Genomic DNA, 20,449 nt, shown 5'->3' with positions numbered 1-20,449 from the left:
TTGAGAAGTACATGTTATTAATATAACAATTCTGCTTTTAAAGTAAATAGTGAAATGATATTTTAGAAATCATGGTTTTTTCACAGCCTTCCTGGCTTCTCTTTTTCTCTACAGCTGGCTTCCAATTGGTTTAGTATTTGACATCAAGCGCATTTCTAAATGAATTCTGAAGAATGACTTGGGAATTGTCAGATGATGGAAGATCAATCTCAGATGCCCTTAATAAAAAGGCAAAAAAGCTTGGGTTTGATGCTTTCTGAAATACAGGTATTGGCTGATAGAGCAGAATTACATTACCATATCAAAATGTTCCAGGTTAAAAGACATGAATGATATCACATAAAATTATATTTTCCTGTTTAAGTAGGATAGCAAATGAAAATTCACTTTTACTTTTGTTCAATTAGACATACATCTTGGGAAAAATTCACCTAAAGTACTTGACCTTTAAAAATCTGGTTCAGTTGTTAAAAAGTCCATTTAGCAAACTCTACTGCCTTTTGTCAAAAAATGGGCTGAGAGTTTTATATGGCACGTAAAGCTCCATTTTTACATTGGATAGCTTGGTGAGTTTCCCAAGAAGTCACTAAGAGCCTGTGAATGTTCAGTAGTTCTATCCAAAACAAGGTTATAAAAAGGGACACAGTTTTGAAACTGATGCTCAGAATTATGTGTACAGTTCTTTGTCATTCTTTGACACAAATATTCCATGCTTATTTTGGATCTTTTGTGATATATGGAGCACTACATATATTTAGAATCAAATCCTTTGGAATCAACATCAAATATAACAGGGCTGATGTAAAGGCACAAACTCTGGCCTTTCACAATGTCAGTTCGTAAGATCAGCTGATCAATAAATTTGATCCAAAGCCTTTAAAGACACTTTCCTGAACATTTCAAAGCAATCTGTTTTTGCACTGACATTGTATACCAAAGAAGCTGTTTTGGTGTGATTCATATCCTGGTGTTTATAAACACTGTGATAATTTCTGCACCAAATGATGTTTCAACTAAATGTGGAAGAAATGAACAATATATGTTCTTAAATATCCTCATGTTAACATGTTCCATCTTGAAATTCAATAATTGAGTGTTTACCATTCTAACTGAGATCAGTCTTTTATGACTCTCTAGTTAAAGTAACTCACCATCATACAGTGCTGTTACTTTGTACTGCTCCATCGGTTTCATAGGCTTTGCAAGGCACTGGCTATACAAACCTATGGACAGATTACTCTGGTTGCCCTAGCCATCCTAATTCAATTTGTGCAGAATGTTGCCAGTAAGATAATTTACTATGCGCATCAGTCAGACAGTATCCTTCTTCTCACTTCTTTCTTTCTAACTTCTCAAATGACACTGTTTTTCAATATGTTTGGCTAACATACCTACAGGCTTTTTCCCTAAGTCAAGTTATCAACTAATTGCTATTAGCTTGAATATGGTAATAAAAATTAGTTACCTTATTATTGGCTAGAATTTTCTGATTTTCCTGATTTTTGTTTCAGTTTGGTTTGGGTTTTTTCCAGTTTGGTTTGGGTTTTTTTTTTTTTGCGGGGGGGAGGGGGAGACGGAGGCAGGGCTGGGTTTTTTGTTTCTCTCTTTGGTTTTGGGGTTTTTTTGTTTGCTTGTTTGTTTTCTGATAAAACTGTAGACTCTCTAGTGTAAAGGCAGTGTCTCTCCAGATTCCTACAGCACGTATCCTGATCTTTTATGGAGTTTTGAATGTTACAGAATACAAATAAATGGTGATAATAAATAACAATCTACTCATTTAAGCACCGATTATCACTATTAAGGTGGAGTTAATAATGGTTTTGTGTGAGAGTTCATTCTGGGTGAAAAAAATCCTAACAATAAAAAGCACATCATCTCTTACTGTAGCCAAATATTTGTAAACTGAAGTTGCTGAGAGCCTAAGTGGTAACAGTCATCTTGCAAACAGATGGACAGTCCTGTGTTTGTGAACTTTTGCCCTAGGAAGCAAGAGGGTAAAGGAAAGGATGGAGGAGAAAATAGAAGAAATGCTCAGTAATTATTACTTAATGGACAGTATTACCTTGCAATTATTGTTTCATTAAGGCACATGTGTATAATAAATCTTTAGAAATAGTCTCAGAGTAATTCAGATACAGCAGGTAGTTGTCATTTTGAAAATTGCCATTCTTAACCACAATAAACAGAGTGACAGAGTGGTGTGCTTGACTATTAATAATGTCATAGATTAAATTACATTCTATAAACAGAAATTTACACTCTGTACTTTCAACAGAACTGAAAAATAATTTAAAATTTGAAATAAAGAGACTGTACTTTTTATCTCTTTAAATCTTCTACTTTGAAGTCTAAATCAATTACATTCATAGGGTTTGTGAAAGTGTCTTAGTGTGGTCTAAAATTTAGGTGAGAAGGTAATGTATTTAAGAATGATCACTTTGCTGTGCAGTAATGTTAAGTGCTCCTCTATTTTAAAGAGTGAACTTAATTGCAGAATATTTTCATTTTTGATGTTCTAGAATTTCCTATACATCTTGGATGCCATTAATGCAGGTTGTTGGTTTCATACAGTTGTGAAACAGGATGTAAAATACCTAACAGTGAATACTAACAACCTGCATTAACGGCATCCAAGATGTATAAGGGATGCCACACTGTTTCATACACAGTGAAATAATTACCACTTTCAAATCTGGTTAGGTAAGAAATATTTTCTACAGAGATTCATACATGAAATCTATCAATGGTTTTGTTCATTACTTTGTGCTTTCTGAAATATGCTTTATTATCTTGCAGCAGCCTAACATGCTCATCACATCTCTCTCAAACTCCACTGACATTATTCCTCCAACCATTACAAATTGTCCACAGGCTATCACCGTAACCACCAAGGCATATCCAGTATGAGTCAGCTGGGAACAACCTGAAATTAGTGACAACGGTAGAGATGCTTCTATACCCAATGCCTCCTGCTTCCAGTACAGAACTTGTTGGGTTCCGTATACAGCCCATGATGTAGCTGGAAACACAGCCTTTTACCGGTTTAAAGTAATCATCAAAAGTAAGTGCTATCTTAGGGTAAGGCTTAACAAATTTGATTCTGGATACTGCTGCCTCTTTCATGGTTCAGTTTCCAGTACCAAACTTAGTGTCTGTGTTTGTTTCTATGCACAGTTTGATATCAGGTCCACTATACCAAACAGCATGAATATTTTAGGTTTAAAAATATTTTTCTGCCTAAAAGTTTTGATGCTAGTGAACCAGCTCCTTCATGGAGTATCACTTTATTATTCAGGGAAACACTTGTTTACTAGGGAATAATTTTTATAAAAACTGTTATTTTACCATTTGTTTGAGTCATAATCAGTTGAGGGCTTCGGTGACCAATGACCTCTAGCTGTCTTCACTGCAGTCTGATCACTGTGCTTGATGCTGTGGACAGGCTCCGGTAATGTTTGTATTCTCACTAATAAAGCCCTGCATTTACACAGTGAGGATTTCCAACATTTTAGAATGCAATAATGAAATACGCTGAGCAATAATGTGATGTACTATCTCAAATACACATTTGCTTGGAAAGCTATTGCTGTTGTTGCAGCCCCTCTGTGTAGCATTCTGCTCATGTGGATATTCTCTTTAAGCACTTCATTACAAAGTCTGGTCACTTGTTCAACAAAGGTAAGTTTAAAGTAGTTTAAGCTGTGTAACCAGGCTCAGGCTTTGTGCCAAAGTAACTGAGGTATGCCTAGAAAGGCCATTATGCCTTTCTTCAGTAGGAGAGGGCCAAGAGGGTGGTAGATTTGGTAAAGAACATTTGTGAATTATTACTTCCACTTGAGAGTCTATCATCTCCTGTAACACAGAAGTTTTTAAACTAATTTAAGAGTGTTCCCATAAAGGATTGATAGCTTTTAAGCATTAAATTGATTATCAATCCTGTTTGTGTAGCTAAGCACTCTAATATGCAGAAACAGAATGCTTTCTAGTCAGCGGAACTTTTTGAGAAGTTTTTCAAGCTTATTGCTCTAAATTCAATGAGCATTTTTAAAATGCAACCAAATGTTCTGAATTAAGGTCATAACATTGAAAAAGTAGTTACTATAAAAGTGAAAAAAAGAAGGCTACTTCCTCTGGCTTGGCTTCTTATAGAAGACAAAGCATGACTACAAAGGTTCATTGACATGATGGCAGAACATGAAAGAAGTTTATCGAGGATGGGAACTACTTCCAATAAAACATCAGGAATGGCTTTAATAGAACTTCCAAAAAGCTTTTTGAGATGTTTGGGGTTTGCATGTTCTCTTTGATTTCAGGTATATTAAGCATATTAAACATATTCAGCACTACTTAGTCTTATATTCTATAAATATAATCATTTGACCGGCTTTTTAAATTCTGTGAGAATAGTCTTATGCTTATTTCATTGTGAGTTTCAGATGGAAGTTGTGGTTTCTTGGGGTTTCTTATATGTACATGTATTTTAAACATATTTTATGAAAATACAATTTATTACTTGCCAAACCTGAGCAGGATTTCACTTTGGGGAGGAAAATAAAAACAAATATTAAGTTTGAAGGTAGTGTTAATATCTTTGACAGTGGTTTGCTGTAAATCATTTTACCTCTTCGAATGTAGAAATCTGAATGCTACAGTAAATTCATAATGTTTTTAGTTGGCTTGTACATATTGTTTAGGAATAAAGTAATAACATGGGTTGTCTTAGCCAGAATAATACTGCATCAATTGTGACCAGCCAAGACGACTGGGTTATTCAAGCTCTCTCACTTATTTATTTTAGAAAATTAGTTTGGCTGCTTATCAGGAAGTGACTTCAGTAAGGAAGCGCAGTAATTCAATTATCAAACACTCCTTTTTCTAACTCTTCCAACAAAATGCATATGAACTCATTGTAAGAAAAACATTTATTTGCAGCTTCTTGTCTTCAATAACTCATTACGTTACGTGCAGCATGATTCACCCTAGAAGGTTTATCTGTCTGGGGGGACGCAGGGGGAAGAATGAAAAATTCTAAGAGCACCTAAAATATATCATTTCGTTGTAGGCAGTGATACTACTTCCAGGCAAAGTTGCTCAGTCATCTGTTTGGAGGAAATTCCTCCAGCCCCTGGGCCTCGTACCCTTTGTTCCTGATCGTCTTGAAACAAGCAATCAGAAAATCTCTAGCTTGGGGACCATATTGTCCCCAGGGCTGCTGTTTGTCAAATATTGAATTTGGATTGCTGAAATTGCAATGTGTCCTTGAAGATTGTGGTTAATACATTTTAAGGAACTGAAATAATGATAAAAATTGGAGAACATTCAGAGCAATTCACAGTCACTGTTCAAAGTTCACACTCTGTTGCTCTCAGTGAGAAGGAAAAGAGCCATACGAGAGTAAATTCACAAAAATACATGAGAGGCAGCACAAGTATCTTTCTTAAGAGGAAATCTAGCTTTGGCGAAAGCTTCTGATGTCTATGGGTAATTTTTTTTTTTTGCCACTTTTTACTTTCTTTACTTCATACACATAAATTCACAAAAAATAATTACCCATACTATGGGTTCAAAAAAACCAGCGTCCAATTAATCTGTATTTTCATTTTGGTAGACAAGTCATCTTTACTCCACTTTCAGTGTTATGCATGGCTTCAACATACAACTGCTTAACCTCTGTGAATAGTGTGACAGATAAGCTCATCATATATTGATGAAGTTGGAAAGAACCCCTTATTTTTTTTTAATATCAATTTAAAGTATAGGGACCATCTGGAAGTTTTGTGACTAAGAACACATAGCCTCTCCAATATACTTTTCATGCGTGGTCAGCAATGTGCCAGCAAGATTTGTTAAGTACCCATTCTGCAGGTAACATGAAGAAAGCTGTAAGCAGAGCCTAGCACTCCTGTGTCTATAGTTGGATATTTATCATTCTGGGGGGAAATACAGAGAAACGATAATAGGCACTTTGTTGTAGGAGAGAACAAAAGCATCCAAAGAGCCGTGTTGTATGAACAAACTCAAAATAATTAAATAAGTAAGAAAGGGAATATTTTCACTTCTTTAAAAAAATATAATTTGAAAGATAGCTACGTCAGATATTTTTCAACAGTTGTTACTTTTCTATACTAATTTAAAGAAACAGGCAGAATACAAACTTGTGGCCTTTTGGACTCTCCTTTGCCAGTAGGCTGCAATTTTACTCCTCAGCACTTCAGATATGTTGCTGAACACAAGGCAAATGTAATAGTAGAGGTATTCAGGTAGAAACCTAAAGGAGGAAACAGGAGATCATCACAGAGGCTCAGAACAACATTGGAAAGAAACAGGCATGTCAGCCTATAGCTAAACGATAATGTAATTTATGATACTGGATATAATAATCTTGGGGAAGAGGTGAATGCGCAAAGATTTATAAGTAGGTCAAAGCAAGCGTCCTGCCTGCCTCAGCTGCCAGAGTGTATTGATTCCTTTGGAAGGGTGCCTTTATGGAGACATATTTGCTTAACCTAGCTGCATGAATCAGCAATCTGACACTGCTGCTTTGCAATGGGATGAAAGCTGGACTGAGGTCTTAGTGACTAGTCTGAGTAATTATGTTACTGGGACAACAAGTGCAAACTTCAGCTGTTTGGAGACCTTTCCAAGAAGAATACTGGCACAGCCCTGCTATAAACAAAGCTGGAGTTTTGCAGCTTGTGCATCACAGACACTAACAAATCTTAGTGCTATTGGACGGGGTGAACCTTAGTGCAGGTTGGACGGGGCTCTGAGCAACCTGATCTAGTTGAAGATATCCCTGCCCACAGCAGGGGGGTTGGACTAGATGACCTTTAAAGGTCCCCTCCAACCCAAACTATTCCATGATTCTATGATTGTGATCAGAAAAAGAAAAATATTTGTAATCTAATTGGGTTGGGCTGGGGGAAAAAAGTCTGGAGTCATGGAAGGACCATGTTGTTTGCAACAGTCTGAAAGGAAAAAAATTCTCTTGCAAAAATTACCCTGGCAAAATAAATCCTTTCCAAGAGTAGACAGATGAGTGTTTTAGATACAAAAGCATGATTTGCAAATTGAATATAAATCTGAAATGGTTTAAGGATTTGAGTGCACCGGCTAAAAGGACAAAGCCCAAAGTATCTGTTTGCTTTGAATGACATCAGAAAACACAGAACAGACCCGCAGTTGTCTTATTTTGGCTAAAATATGAATGCTATATTCAAGATTTCTTGATAAAATCTCAAACTATTGCTCAAGGTGAGAAACTCCAAAATGTTATTAAAGATGTTAAGACAGTTTGCTGTTATCTCCTGAAGGGTGTTACATACATATCATTATATAAGTTAACTGTTATCAGATTGAGAGTACTATGTAAATTGGAGGAGGTGTTTGTTTAAAGCCATTGAGGAGGTATGTATCTTCCTTAATACCAGAAATTAGATACATTTAAATAACCTGCTTAATTGCAAGTCTATGTATGTACTGCATAATGCTAAAATACATGAGAAAAACTATGAAGTAGGCATTAGCTGTTTTTCAGCTGAAATGGGACAGGATACCCACTAGAAGGAGTTAACCAACACAGTAGATCTGCTTTGTTATATCCAGTGTGTAAATAGAATAGTACAGAAACACTGATAACGTGGTTTCGCCGCTGAGAGGCCAGTGTTGTGGGAGGACAGTCAACTTTGTGAGGGCAGCTGGGGCTGGAGCTGTGGGTAGTAACATAAACTACTGAGGCATAATGCTTTAGAGCTCATTCAACACCGCTGTTACAGACTCATCATAAAGCTTAAATAGTGTGTTTGAAGGGAGTTAAGAAAAACAAATCTATCCAGAGCCTTTGAAAGATGGCTCTAGAACCTGAAGAAAACAGCTGGTAGGAAAGTAGGAGTTTGCATTTAAAGCAGATCTGAACACTAGATAAGACTGTGTTATTTATAAGATAGACCTACACTGCAATCAGGGATTTAAAAAGAGGGATCTGCACCAGCAATTAAAGCATCTGTGATGAGAATAGCTTTAATCTACTGAGTTTGAAATGATATGACATGTTGACAAAAGGAAAATGTCAGGGAAAAATAAACCCAACGTATATTGGCTGTAATGACAAAATACCAGAGAGAAGGGAATATGGGAAATTTTAGCATTTCAGAATTTTGCTTTTTGTGTTCCGTATTTTTTGATGAGTGTTACGTATTTTCATTTTGTGTTCCACATTTTATCATAGTCTCTTAAAAATAATGACCTTCTCTCCCGGCAAAATCATTTTTTAGTGAGTAACTTCAACTTGTTCACAAAGTAAACAATTCTTTCCTCACTATTTCCTCAATATTTGGAAATTGCCATGCAGTAAATAGCTTTAAAAAAAAAAAAAGGTTAAAAGGATTCATTTCTTAGAGGGGAGTTTAGTTACTGTATTTCTTCTGGCGCGATGGAAATGGAGTTTAAGCTGTAACATTTGTTTTATTGCCACTCAATTTAGAACCTGATCTTTTATGTACTAACAACCCCCTCTGATGGAGACCCCAGCAGCAAAAGGAACAAACAGCAGCAATTCTGCATCCTGTTCCATATGAAGGGCACTGATTTCCACCAAAAAGTGCAGGTCTGGCATATTTCTGTCAGACTTCTTATATGACAAATTTCTCTCATTTGGATGTAGCCTGGCAGACGACAAAGCATCACATATCAGAAGCTTGCATAGGTAAGGCAGTCTTGAAAATTTCAATGGATTTGATTGCTTAGAGCTTTTTGCTGATTGAAAGCTCATTGATTAATGCATTCAGTTGCTGTTAAAGAAAACCACATCGAATGAGTATGACCTAAATTGAGAAAAGAATGGGTTTGTTTCTTTGTCTCCAAGTAGGCTGCCTCTTGGGTGAAGATTCTGATGTCAGCTATGCTAAAGTGTATTGAGTTCAGAAGAGTTACATGGGAATAAAGCCAAAATTACTGGGGAATTGGCTTGAGTATATAGCCTTCTTTAATGCTCTTGCAAACACTGGTTGCAATTTCTGTGCTTTTGTGCATTTTGTGTCACACAGATTTTTAGTGACACAGTTCTTGAAGGCTTAAATATAAGCTTTCTGCAACATTTGTTTCATTGTGTCTTTCAGCAAACCCAGATATCTTCACTTTTTTTGTCTAGAAAAATGATAAGCTAGTACAGTACACTTTTACTATCATGACTCTTTTCTGAATGGTGGGCCATACCAGATAGGGATTCATGTGGCAATTGTACAAGAACAATAACTTTTAGCACAAAATAATTAAACAAAGATTCTTCAAGGACCTCATATAAGGGATGCTGATTTATAGATCCAAGATATGCCCTGGAGTCTTGGAGAGCCTCATGTTTTGCTTCCCCATTAGCTACTGATGGGATGATTGTGCTTGGAAATTTGACAGAGTAGATATTCCAGAAAAATTATTTATGGTTAAAATGTTTTGTTCCAACATGAATAAAGCAAATTGAGAATAAAAACACACAACCGTCTTTTATTCTGGAGGAACAGTGTCCACAAGGGGAGTTCTGGAATAACTAGTCTGCAATAGCTATTGCGGTAAACTGCCGGTGTATGAACCACTTGCTGATGGATATTATAGTGGCTTTTTAAAAAAACCTTTTTAAAAAAAAAACATTAGATGTTGAAAAGAACATCTTGGCTCTTAGAACAGAGCCAAGATAGACTCAAAGGAGGCAAGAAAACTAAATATTTAAACAAAAGAGGACAAGAATATGTTTGGCTCTGTTCAAATTCACATGAGAGGTGGAAGTCTCAAGGAGCTCTTCTCTTGCGGATGTTCCTATATGGCTTCCAGAAAAGAGTAAGAGCAGCAGACAGTGTCAGCTAAAAAGGATACCTGAACTAGTTTACTGTCAAGATGGCTGGATGGTCACAAACCTTCACTGAACTGACAGGTAAAAATGGATCTTGTCATAAGTATTTAGCTCTGAGAGTTCAGGTCCTGCCTACGGCTTTCAGGAGCTCTGGCAGAACAGGTGCACCTCTGTTACACTCCTATTGCAAGCTTCAGTAGGTCTGAGGCTCACATCTTCTTGTGATTGCAGACTTCAGAGGCAGTTAAACTAATCTGCAGATGAATTGACTTTGAATCTCAAAGCAAAGCAGAATAATTTTAATGACACATAGTTGGAGGGGATATAATATTGTAATTCCCTATCACATGGCCATGCTAAGTATTTACAGATGATGAAGAAAGCTTGCAAAAATAAAACGACAAGTTCAAAGCAAGTGGGGAAAAGCAAGATCTTTTTTGCTGAATTGTGCTTTCTGTCATCACCGAAATGAGAACATGCTGCTCACACTGTCTTTGTTACTGAGGGGGATCTCAAGTTCTCAATTTTTAAACAGCTATTTATACTGAAAAGCAATACTATATATCAGAAAAGTCTGTTCGGCCTTTTTCTGCATTCAAAAGAACATACTGGATCATATTTCATGTATCTTTAGTATATTCCTTAAGCTGCATTGTTTGAAAAAATAGAGTATGAAGATGATGATACAGTAATATCTGCCAGGATGGTCCTTTAAATTTAAACATCATTCTTTCTAATGCAATGAAGTGTAATCTTGGACCTGTAATTATCAAGCAGCAGTGCATTATCTGGACTGTTCAAAGTCATGCTGAGTCCAGAAAAGCAGATTCACTACAGTATCCTGAAGATGGTTGCAATAAGGCAGCAGATAAAAACCCTCTAATTTTAGCAACAGTGGAATACGTTTTTGCCAGGTAGCGCTCTGTTCTTTCCAGTTGCACCCTGAAGCCAGATGTACATATAGTGATTTTAATACATCACATATTTCAGTTCATTGTGGGCCTGGAAACATAATACAATAGGCCTGGAAAAGGTAATAATTTGGGAGTTTTCTGAAAGCACTGTTAATTTGATTTTTCATTGTGTATTTTAATGTACTTCAGAGCATATTCTCTCCCTTTGTGGTAACTCACATTCTCCAGTAAATGTCAGTTATTTGTGACTTGAATATATGATTCTTTAAGTGTATCTTGCTAAACACACAGCCTGTCCATCAGTATGCACAGACAACTATCATGCCCTTGATTAGAGAACACACCTCTATTGTCAGTTTTAAAAATCTGATGTTTTTCCTGCATGTAGGTGATAATAAGCTTTCAGAGGCTTCTTCAAATAAATGCTCTGAAAGAAATGTATAGGACTTCAAACAAGTATAGAGCAGAACCTATAGGAAAGTTAAGACGAACACAGAGACTGCAGGGTCAGCTTGTCAAATGCAATTGAGCACATTAGTTGAAATCTATGGTCTCGTAGTGGTTGTTAAGAAGTTGGTGAATGGAACATGCCAAAAAGGTAGACTACATAGATGCTGCTAATTTGTGAATGTGATGGCAATACTAATTCAAGGGTTAAGTGGAAGCAAGCAGGGCAAATTTGATTTTTTTTTTTAATTTAATGATGCACATCCACATGTATTTAATCCAAACCTGTGATAGTTCTGTACAATTTAGTTAGTTACAGTTCAGAGTGAACGATTGCTAGACTAGCTGTTCTCATTTTATTCATATGTTGTTGTTTTCAGCTGCAACCAAGGGAGGCATCATTAAAAAAGAAAGTATTTTCAACCTTTAAAAAGATCGTGCTCACTTCTAGACAGTTAGGTTGGTCTAGACATCTTATTTAAACTGCTTTACCTAAGTCTATGGGAACTTTCTTACCTAGTCTAGAAACAGGACATAGTATTTAAACTACAGTAAATACCTTCAACAGTAAATATTGCTTTAACAGAAATAGGAATGATTTCTTTATCTTGGCATCCATTGTAGGGAACTGGGCTGAATGGCTAAGGAGTTCATCATGTGGAATCACTGTAGTTAAAGCCAGATGATATTATGTTGTGAATAAAAGAAGGGGCCAGGGGAGTTCAAGTAAAGGAAAAGGAAAAAGAGAAGAACGTGTAGAGTTGCTACCCTACCCTTTCTCTTAAGCATATGAGCTGTGCCCACTGGTGCTAATGACAGAAGCATCAGGCTCCCTTTTAACATTTCCTCTCATCAGCATGTGTGTGCCTGGAAAGCAAGCGGAGAATGTCTGTAAATAGAGGGATATGCAATTTTTCTTTATTCTAAAGTACAATTCTTTTGCAATGATAGAAGAGAGACTCTTTTTGGACTTATATCACCCACAGTCCATATCTGTACAAGTTTTATGTTTGGTGGTTTTTTTTTTTGGTAGCACTGCTCCATAGCTATGCATGCTAATATTATCTTTGTATATTTGCAGTATAGCCACTGGCTCGCAGAGTGTTCATACCGTCTATGCATGTTTAGTAATTTTATGCTTTATTTATTTTATGCTTCTGCTGGACTAGAAATATGATGATTTCTTAGATTTGTCTGGCTTTCAACTTGCAGCTGCCTCTGCATGTAGAAACTGATGGGGATTCCTTCTCCCTTCAGTTGTTTCAACAGCATTAAAAAGGCATAAATGTGGAGTGATTGAGGAGAAGGCCAGAGATTCCACAGCACAGTGAGGAGAGTGCAGCCAGAAAACCATCTCAGTGCATTCTTTGTTGCAGGAAGGCACAATGCCAGTTATTCCCCAGTGCCAGACAAGTCTACTGAGGAAATGGATGTGAGTTAAAGACTCTCTGATGCTTCGCTTCCTTCATTCCTGTGGCAAGTGTACCTCAGCTGAAATGGAAAGTCAGTGAGGGCTAGTGACTGGCCTACTGCCCTCCTCCTGTGGTCCTGGTGCAGCCGGTGGGGTTGGGGAAAAGATGCTAGGCTGGAGCAGCATTACCTCCAGTTCCCAAGACCTTTGAATATAGCTGGTGAAAGGGAAAGTATTTTGCAGGGATGTGGATACCCGCTGGTTGCTGGTCTTTGGTGATACTAAGAAATGAGGGGAGGATTTTACTTGGAAGAATAAAAAAAATCATGCCTCTCAGTGATCTACTGAGATCTGAGGTGGTGGGAAGGAGAGTAAGGTGTAAAACTCAAAATATTTTGCTAGAACTTACATTAAATGTGTATTTTACCACTTTAAGTGCTCTTATTTCTAAAAAAAAACACATTACATGACTTTTCCATTACATAATGAAATAAAATAACTGTATGTAGTGCTGTTATTGTCTGCAACAAAAACACATTTCCAGAATTCTGGTGCTAACATGTTTTCATTTTTGCTTTCAATATTTTTCTTATTTCTGTGAAAGATTCCTGATTCAACTTTCTTCATTAAGAACTGCTTATATTTCAATTACAGATCATTCTAATCAACTTTTTAATTATGGCTAGAGCAGGCTATTTACAGCGCTCCTGACTGTTATAAACAAGTCCCTGTGGGAAAAAAAAAGAAAAAGAAGAGGTGATTAGCTTTAAATGAAAATGAAAAACAGCTATGGTCATTTTCCAGTGTCAAAAAGAAAGGGAAACATTTTCTATACCTCATAGCAAATACAGACCTGGACTGGAAAGGACTGTTTGGGTCAGAGTCCAAACCTTGAAATTATCTGAAATTGAATTAGTTTTACCATAGGTATTTGCTATGAAGGTTTTGAAGGAATTGATATTCTAACTTTCTAAATTCTTGTAGTTAGTCCATTGCATCATCTGGATAAAGTGTATCACAATTATGTTAAACTGAGATGCTTTTTCTAGGAGTTGTGAATATGAAAAACAAGACAGTATCATTGTACCGTATTACAAACCACAGAATAGTAATACAACTTTATTATGATTTTTCAAGTCATCTAAGTCTGAGATCTCTTGCTGTGAATTTTGTTCTTGTCACAGATTCTGAAGTATCCATGGTGATTATCTGCCCACTGAATATTGAAACAGACCCTTGAACAAGGAAACTTCTACTGTCATCATCTGCCCGAAATGTGACGGAAGGAGCCAGTGCTTGAAGACTGCTCCCGGAGTCCATTAGGAATCACAAGATGGGAGTCCCTTGTGAGTAACAGAAACAAATCGGGTGGCGGACACTATTCTGTGGAATATATGGCCAGAGATCCTTCTGGGAAACGTAGCCAAATGCACTTTTGAGCTCTCTGTTAAATGCATGTAGTTAGCTCATATTCAAGGTTAGTTAAGTAAAATGTGATTAAGTATTTGTGTTCCTAGCTCTTCATGATGTTTAAGGTCTCACATCCAGTGGAACTTAGGGGACAAAGTCATTATCATTTCATAGAATCATAGAATCATACAGGTTGGAAAAGACCTCTAAGATCATCGTGTCCAACTGTCAACCCAACACACCATGCCCACTACACCATGTCCCTAAGTGCCTCATCTACACGTCTTTTAAATACTTCCAGGGATGGTGACTCCACCACTTCCCTGGGCAGCCTGTTCCAAGGCCTGATCACTCTTTCGGTAAAGAAATTTCTCCTAATGTCCAATCTAAACCTCCCTTGGCGCAACTTGAGGCCATTTCCTCTTGTCCTATCGCTAGTTACTTGGGAGAAGAGACCAACACCCACCTCCTACAACCTCCTTTCAGGGAGTTGTAGAGCGTGATGAGGTCTCCCCTCAGCCTCCTCTTCTCCAGACTAAACAACCCCAGTTCCCTCAGCCACTCCTCATCAGACTTGTGCTCCAGGCCCTTCACCAGCTTCGTTGCCCTTCTCTGGACACGCTCCAGCACCTCCATGTCCTTCTTGTAGTGAGGGGCCCAGAACTGAACACAGTATTCGAGGTGCGGCCTCACTAGTGCCGAGTACAGGGGCACGATCACCTCCCTACTCCTGCTGGCCACACTATTCCTAATACAGGCCAAGATGCCATTGGCCTTCTTGGCCACCTGAGCACACTGCCGGCTCATGTTCAGCCAGCTGTCAATCAGCACCCCCAGGTCCTTTTCCTCTGGGCAGCTTTCCAGCCACTCTTCCCCAAGCCTGTAGCGTTGCATGGGGTTGTTGTGGCCGAAGTGCAGGACCCGGCACTTGGCCTTGTTGAACCTCATACAGTTGGCCTCAGCCCATCGATCCAGCCTGTCCAGGTCCCTCTGCAGAGCGTTCCTACCCTCCAGCAGATCAACACTCCCTCCCAACTTGGTGTCATCTGCAAACTTACTGAGGGAGCACTCGATCCCCTCATCCAGATCATTGATAAAGATATTGAACAGGACCGGCCCCAGTACTGAGCCCTGGGGAACACCGCTCGTGACCGGCCGCCAACTGGATTTGACTCCGTTGACCACAACTCTCTGGGCTCGGCCGTCCAGCCAGTTTTTTACCCAGCAAAGAGTGCACCTGTCTAGGCCGTGAGCCGCCAGCTTCTTTAGGAGAATGCTGTGGGAGACAGTGTCAAAGGCTTTACTGAAGTCCACAGCCTGTCCCTCATCCACTAGGCAGGTCACCTCGTCATAGAAGGAGATCAGGTTGGTCAAGCAGGACCTGCCTTCCATGAACCCATGCTGGCTGGGCCTGATCCTCTGGTTGTCCCGGACATGGCTCATGAGCGCCCTCAAAACGAACCGCTCCATGATCTTCCCCGGCACCGAGGTCAGACTGACCGGCCTGTAGTTCCCCGGATCCTCCTTCCGGCCCTTCTTATACATGGGCGTCACATTGGCGAGCCTCCAGTCATCCGGGACTTCCCCAGTTAACCAGGACTGCTGGTAAATGATGGAGAGTGGCTTGGCAAGCTCCTCCGCCAGCTCCCTCAGTACCCTCGGGTGGATCCCCATCCGGCCCCATAGACTTATGAATGTCCAGGTGGCGTAGCAGGTCATTAACTTCTTCCTCTTGGATTATGGGGGGTTTATCCCGAAGGGATCAAAAGGGACTTCAGGGCGCTGGGGTGACTGGTGGGAGGATCGGGAACACAGGTAGTGTTTTCCTCGATCCCTTTAGTGGCGGGGAGGAATACTGAAGGGAACAGGAAAACTCATCGGATCAACACGTGGCTTAGGGGCTGGTGCCATCGGCAGAATTTTGGCTTCTTTGACTAGGGGGAGGTTTACACGGCACCGGGCCTGCTGGCGACGGACGGAGTTCAGCTGTCTCACAGGGGGAAAAGGATTCTCGCGTATGAGTTGGCGGGGCTCATCGAGAGGGCTTTAAACTAGATTCGAAGGGGGAAGGGGATAAAACCAGGCTCACTAGAGAAGAGCCTAGGGACCGCATGCCAATGTTGGGGGAGAAATTGGCAGCCCAGCTCAAGTGCATCTATACCAATGCACGTAGCATGGGCTGCAAGCAGGAGGAGCTGGAAGTCATTGTGCAGCAGGGTAGCTATGACTTAGTCGCCATCACGGAAACATGGTGGGATGAGTCTCACGATTGGAGTGCTGCAATGGATGGCTATAAGCTCTTCAGAATGGACAGGCGAGGAAGGAGAGGCGGTGGGGTAGCCCTGTATGTTAGGGAGTGCTTTGACTGTCTAGAGCTCAATGGTAGTGATGACGAGGTCGAGTGCTTGTGGGTAAGGATGAGGGCGAAGGCCAACAAGGTATCCTGTTGGAAGTCTGTTATAGACCACCTAGCCAGGATGAGGAGGCAGATGAAATATTCTACAAGAGGCTGGCAGAAGTCTCCCAGTTGCTAGCCCTTGTTCTCGTGGGGGACTTCAACTTTCCGGATGTCTGCTGGAAATACCACACGGCAGAGAGGAAACAGTCGAGGAGGTTCCTGGAGTGTGTGGAGGATAACTTCCTGACGCAGCTGGTAAGCGAGCCCACTAGGGGAGGTGCCTCACTTGACCTGCTGTTCACAAACCGAGAAGGACTGGTGGGAGATGTGGTGGTCGGAGGCTGGCTTGGGCTTAGCGACCATGAAATGGTAGAATTCTCGATACTTGGTGAAGTAAAGAGGGGGGCCAGCAAAACCGCTACCATGGACTTCCGGAGGGCGGACTTTGGCCACAAGGGACGCCAGCACCTGTGTTCACCTCTTTTTCCTTTGTGGCATTTTTTGGTTTGTCACTGATTGTGCAACCTGAATTTCCAGAAAAGCTTGATCATCTTAAATCAGGAATTAACAATGATGTGTAAGCACTTTTTCAGAAAACATGCTTTAGAGGCTTTGATTTTTCTGTATTTATGTTCTGTTAAATTCACATAAAACAATGTATTAAGCTTTATATGCATTAGCACTAATCAGAAGGTATTTTCCCTTTGTTACAGTTTTCATTTAGAAAGTGCTGAGTTTTGTTGAGGGGAAGAAAACTTTATAATAGTCATCAGGAATTGTAGTTGCAAATATCTTCACAATTTAGTGTGCACATTTTTATTTTGGGTAGTGATAAAACTGAGTTTAATTTAAAAATCAATCCTATATGTCATTTGTCTCAAATAACGCATGAACTCCATGTGGATTAATATAAATTCTTCATTTAGGCAATATGTTTTAGAAGTTATTAAAAATATACAGTGTGGGATGATAGATAATAATTCTAATTATAAACAGGGGGCTGTCAGCTCTGAACTTCCAGTCAGGCTCTTGTTAGAGTTTAGAGACAGGCTCCTGAAAAAGAAAATGTTTACAGTGTATAAGGATGAAGTGACAGGGAAAAAAATTTTGCTTTGTCCATTGATTATTATTTATAGGAGTAGCATATGTAAAAATAGACCTTATTCAGGCTTTTCTGTGAGATTTGAAAAAGGTTAATTGTTTTTTTTTCCTAAGGTTTTTGTGTCCAGACCTGTGTTGGCTTATGTGTTAAATGCATTTTGTGTGTTATTGCTATTTCAATATAAGTAAGAATTATCCTGCTGTTCCTAAAGGGTTCCTAAACTCTATACTGATTGCTTCTGGCCTGGTATAATAGCTGGCATTGTAGCTTTACGTAGTCTTCATAGCAGCCTTCAGCAGCCACATGCCTGTAGACTGTGGAATGCGTGTGTCAGCACATCCACCTGCTTTCCCCCATCCTCCACTTGCCTATTCTAGTTTCAAGTATGGGTTTGAACACAAATTGTTGCACCAAACAAAATGTGTTATGATGCAGAGGTTTGCATTTAGTTTCAGCTTGTCCTTTCTCAAAAGGTTAATAATGACTCTCAATGAATAGAGCCCACACTGTAGTCCAACACTAGCTACAAAGAAGCTTACTCATGTTCACTAGGGTTTTAATTTTAATTCTGTTACTTTAATTCTGTTAATTTATCCTCAGTGCGCAGTAGATCAGTTTGCAGGCTTAGTGTTAACAATAGGAATTATTCACTTTGGCATGTATTTAGTCCACTAGTTCAAAATGAATTTTGTATTTTCTTTGCACATTTTTTTTAGAATCAGATAACTATAAAAAGCTAAAACTTTGGATTAGAACTTTTACTTCAATGGTGACTGCCATGAGAAGACTGTACAAGATATACTAGTAGAGCACTTGGAATATTTTCAAAGGATTTAATCTTCATATCTTGGAGAGAGTGGGCTGGTATTCTCTGGCAATAGGTGATATGAAATTGGTTGGGGTTTTTTTCATTTTATTTTCTAGTGTATTTGTTCGCATGTCAAAATATTACAAGGCTACTTGTTCTGTAAGAGCATTTCCTCTTTTAAAATTATGTATAAAATGTAAGAATCACTGTTTACTCTCATCTACAGAGGTTAGGAGGTTATGTTTTATTTTTCTTTCAGGAGCAAAATACTGTGTTTACATGCTTTTAGGCACATACACTCCAATGGCAAATGCTACTGTGGATATAATTTGTGTTCTAGTGCTGGGCATAAGGACAAAATGTTGTAGGCAGTAACATTTGGATTTGGGGGACTGGCTTTACTTCTCTTTCTCTATAGTTACTTACATAAAAGGATAAAATGATTGTTAAATGTAACAGTTTGAACTCTGTATATGCAGATACAGAGAATCTGTATTACCAAGAAGCAGTAAGTGGTATCAGTAGGTATTGGTAGAAAACAGTAAGCCATATGCTTACCTGGAGTAATAGATATAAATTAGTATTAGTAGAGTCTGTAACAATTCCCACTGACATTCGGTCCTAGGAACTAGAGATAGACAAAGTAACCGGAATTACAGGATCCTGCTCAAAAGTCAGGAATCAGAGTGGGGAGATTGTGCATTTGTGGACTGGACATTAGCATGCTTTAAATATGGGTATCATACACACAGTAGTATTAAGACCCAGTGTTAAGATCCCTGTATGTTCAAATATTGCTTGTCTTAATTAGGCAGTCTTATTTTCTTTTTTTCTTGAATACATTTCTTTAGCTCAGGATTGCTTATATACTTTAGCTGAAATGAGATTTCGGAATGAAGTTGTTTTAAAGGACAATGATTTCTTCCTCTTCCTTCTCCACTTTCAACCACTACCACACATCCTTTCCTGACATCCAACCTCCAAAGGATTCTGTCTCACTTGAAGCAAACAGAGGCACAGTTTTTATTACCTTTTTTTTTTAAAGGTTTTAAAAAATACTGTTCTTTAGCTTGCCAAGAAATACAGAGCTAGGCTAAACAATTGAGTCCAATACAACCTTCCCTAATTCAGTTTCCACATTATTTTGAGCATTTTTTTAAAGTCAATCACCATTCTCTGTTTTGTACATATCTTCCCTTCTAAATTGTGAAGTGACCCTCTTCACTATCTGTCTTCTAGAGTGGTTTCAGCTCTGTGTGCAATGAAAATATATTCTCCTTTCTGTTATTTTGTTTGTCTCCTAAACCCACAACCCCATAAATCCCTTAAGCTCTGTAGGCTTTAATTGTTTTTAAAAAAAGGGTTGATGACCCATTTATGTATTCTTTTGTTTGAGTAATTATTGACTTTCACTTTCATTTTCCCCAAAAAGTAAATATAGGAAAAAATTAGCTTTTCTTCCTTGTTTTTTTTTTTCCCCCAGAGCTGCCAAATAGGTCCAATGAGGTCCTCCATCATTCCTTGTCCTAAGCACAACTTTAATCCATCAATTGGACACAGGCTATGTCACAACATTATCACTGGTTAAACCGCTTAATCCATCTTTCAGCTTTTTCACATGGACAATGAGGTATGAATTCTTACTACTATGTGTAAAGAATTTGAAAAGTTTTAGATTTCAAAAAAAGAATAAGAAGTGCAGTGTACTTACCAGCACTTACTTGCTGTTTTGGTATATAACATATACTAAAGTGATTTATAGAACTTAGAAGTATATAAAAATAATTGAACTAGTCAGTCATAGCTTATTACAGTTATAACTATTGTATCACAGCTCAACAGAACTGAAATTTAATTATCAATTAAGGTAAGACTTCTAGCTGTATTTCTGTCTGTTCTGGGTTATATTACCTCCCATTTGGAAATAAGTTAAGGGTGTAGGGCCATGGCAATTCTTACTATAGCAAGGCCTTTAATAGCAATAGCAAATAAATTACCAAGTGTTAGTTTGGGTTTTTTTTTGCCCTTAGTTGAAATTTTTTGTGCTATCTTAGCTTTTAACCTTGTGTCACAAGGAAACTGTAAACAGAGTTGTCATATCTGCTCATTTGTAAACCA

Source organism: Calonectris borealis, chromosome 6, assembly GCF_964195595.1.
Source record: "Calonectris borealis chromosome 6, bCalBor7.hap1.2, whole genome shotgun sequence".
In the NCBI taxonomy this organism is placed as follows: domain Eukaryota; kingdom Metazoa; phylum Chordata; class Aves; order Procellariiformes; family Procellariidae; genus Calonectris; species Calonectris borealis.
Note: the sequence above shows the minus strand (reverse complement) of the source record.